Below are 3,345 nucleotides of genomic sequence, written 5' to 3' on the forward strand. Positions count from 1 at the left end.
ACAACGTGCCCTAGTCACCTCAATCTTTCTTTGATTATAGCCCTAGAGAGCTGTATTGAACCACATTTTTCGTATAGCCTATTGTTTGAAATACGGTCAGTCATCCGGGTTTCCGGAACAATCCTTAAGCAATTTCTCTGGAAAACATCTAGCAAATCTTCATCCGCTTTTCGGAGTGACCATGCTTCAGAGCCAAATTTGACCACTGTCATCACTGTACCTTCTAATATTCTAATCTAGGTTTGCAGATTTATCTTCCTATTCTTCCAAACTTTTTTAACTGGGAAAAAACACCCTGAGCCTTATTCTACTTTTAACATCTTCAATGCTCCCACAATCTTTACTAATAATGCTCCCAAGGTAAGTGAAGCTGCCCACCTGATCCAACTTTTCATTACCCAACGTCACCTTTTCATCTTCACTTATTCCTAGCCGCAGCGACTTAGTCTTCCTAACATTAATTTTCACACCAATTTCAGCACCCTGAACTTGTAAAACCTATAAAACTTCATTTATTTTGCTCACACTTTGGTCTAGGATGCTTAAACATCAGCATAATCCAAGTCCATGAGACTTTTTCCTCCCCATTTGAATCCGTGGTCTCCAATTTCCTTTCTTGTGCTCCTTAAGAAAAAGTCCATCAAAGTAATCCATATAAAGGGGGATAGAAGACAAACCTGGTTAATTCCTGATTTCATACAAAACCAGCTGCTAACCTTATTTCCTACCTTGAAGGCAGCAGTGTTATTCTCGTACATAGCACTAATCACTTTAATGTATTTGTCTGGTATATCATAAAAGGATAAAACCTTTACTAAAGCTCTTCTATCAACATAATCCAACGCTTGCTCTTAATTTATAAAACTGAGGGCCAAAGGTGTTTGAAAACTCAGGCACTTCTGAATTATTAGCCTAAGAATGAAAATTTGGTCGACCCATCCTCTACCTTTTCTAAAACCGCACTGCTCTTCTCTTAAAACTTTGTTTACGGCATCTTTCAGCATAAAAAGTACCATATCACTAAGTAATTTACTACTTACCGAGACCAGACTAATGCCTCGATAATTACTTCACTCATTTTTATCACCTTTCTTATAAAGTGGCTTAATTAAGGTTTCCTAAAATCGTTAGATATTTACCCTTTTTCAAGAACCATATTCATAATCTTCAGTAACTTGTTTCTAACCTCAGAGCCACCATATTTAAGATACTCATTTACCACCCTATCAGCACCTGGAGGCTTATTATTTTTTAATCCTTTTAGTACTAATGTTAATTCCTCCTCACTAAACAAATCTTCCTTCAAATCCAAGGTATCACAAACTTTTTCATTCTCCTCTATATCTATGTTAAGCAAATTCTCAAAATTTTTGGCCCATCTCTCTTTAATCTTTTCCTTATGCTAATTGCGGTCCCACTCCTGTCTTTAACTGGGCCAAGTCCACATTGACTACTCCCTCTAAATTTGTTAACATATCAGTACAATAAATTAATATTATGCCGTCTAGCTGCATCTTCCAGATCTTGGGCAATGTTATCCATAGCCTACATTTCATACCTCCTTAGTTCATATTTTAATACTTTATCCACTTTCTTTACATTCACTTTGTTTTCATATGATCTATCTCTCAGATACTGTTGGTACGAGTACTTTCTCCTTTCTATTAAACATAAAGATTTTTCACTAATATGCTTAGCTGCAGTTCTAGCTTTCATCCCTAATACACCTTCAGCAACTTCACAAATTATTTTTCTAAAACTATTCCAACCATCTTCCACATTATCAAATTTTAAACTCTCAAGTTTAGCATTCAGCTGTTCCTAGAAAGTTTCTCTCAAATTCTCATCCTAGAGTCTACCAGCATCATAACTTCACGAGAGGTAGCTACCCTTCTGATATTTCAGCTTTAAATTAACCCTTGACACTATTAGATGGTGATCTTTACTTTTAACATCAATAACGGCACTCCTATATACCCTTGTATCTTGTATTGATCCTGCCAGTCTTTGGTTTACTACAAAATAATCAATAATGTTTGCTTTCTTACCATCACGTGAATACCATATTAACCTATGAGCCATTTTATGACCAAACACCGTATTGGTTATAACTAGATTGATATTCCTACAAAATTGCAAAAGTTCATCTATCCCTATTTCTACCGACCTGGGCGTTAAAATCTCCCAGTGCTAACATCACATTTCTACCTGGAACCCTGTTTATTTGCTCCTGTAACTGTAAGTAAAATTCATCTGAGTCAGAAGTATCTTCGTCAGTCGGTACTACAGGGCGCAGCATATATTTTATTTGTGATGTCTTCAACGCATTAAACAGAGAAATAGTCATTATTGTTTCAGTTCTTTAGGTTTTTGTCAAACCTACTTGTATATGACACATACAAAATCGTGGATAGTTCACCCGCATCACAACTGACATTAGGCTTAGCCTAACTAGGTTTCTGATAGGAGATCACTCAAAAATTATCTTTACCATTAAAGTAAATTGACTCTTGAGGGGGAAGTTTAAAACCTAATTTTATCGGATTTTCGTATATGCAGAATGTTGATACGGGACAAGCCTCACTAGAAATGTTTCATAGTCGATACTACATTAAATTTAAGTCTGATATTTCTGCTTTGACCTATTATTTTCATACTATGGATTATATTCAAATCAGCCACAGTCCCTCTGGCTGCTGGACTTAGGGCTGAATTAATTCAGTATAAGTGTTCAGCTTTATTATTACTACAGTTGGCAGATAATCTTGAGACAAAGAGAGGAAATACGCTTTATTTCAATCTCTCAAGCCTTTTTTCACTGTTGTTTCTGGCTAGTCATATTGTATTATCATTTCTTACTGCGCTCTTTTTATTTTGATTATTTGTCTAATATTTTTTTATTAAGGTAATTAATAATTACATAGAAAAACACATTGCAGCATTGATAGAACTGTCTCGTTAAGCCTCAACTAGAGAAAGGTAATATATGGAGTTAAATTTGAAAAATAATTGCACGATTTGATTTTCATTTCAGTAATAACCTTTCATAAAATTTTCAAAGTGTTTGCCGTGATTACATAGTTTGAGGTAACTTGTTTGCTTGAGATGAGAATTTACTGTTTTCACTACAATTGCTCATTATCTAATGATTTGATATTTATTGAATATTGACACATTTTGTTTCCTTGTGTATAACATATACTGTTATTCAGGACAAGTGCATGATGATTACAAGTGTTTTGCTAAACTGTAGTAGAAATGATGGTTAATTAAAGAAATTAAATTTTTTCCTAATATAAAACTAATTTCAAGTAGTAATTGTTGCTCTGTACTTCAAATAGTTTG

The sequence above is a fragment of the Artemia sp. Qi Xiang Cuo genome, unplaced genomic scaffold, assembly GCF_049724085.1.
Source record: "Artemia sp. Qi Xiang Cuo unplaced genomic scaffold, ASM4972408v1 HiC_scaffold_22, whole genome shotgun sequence".
Classification (NCBI taxonomy): Eukaryota; Metazoa; Arthropoda; class Branchiopoda; order Anostraca; family Artemiidae; genus Artemia; species Artemia sp. Qi Xiang Cuo.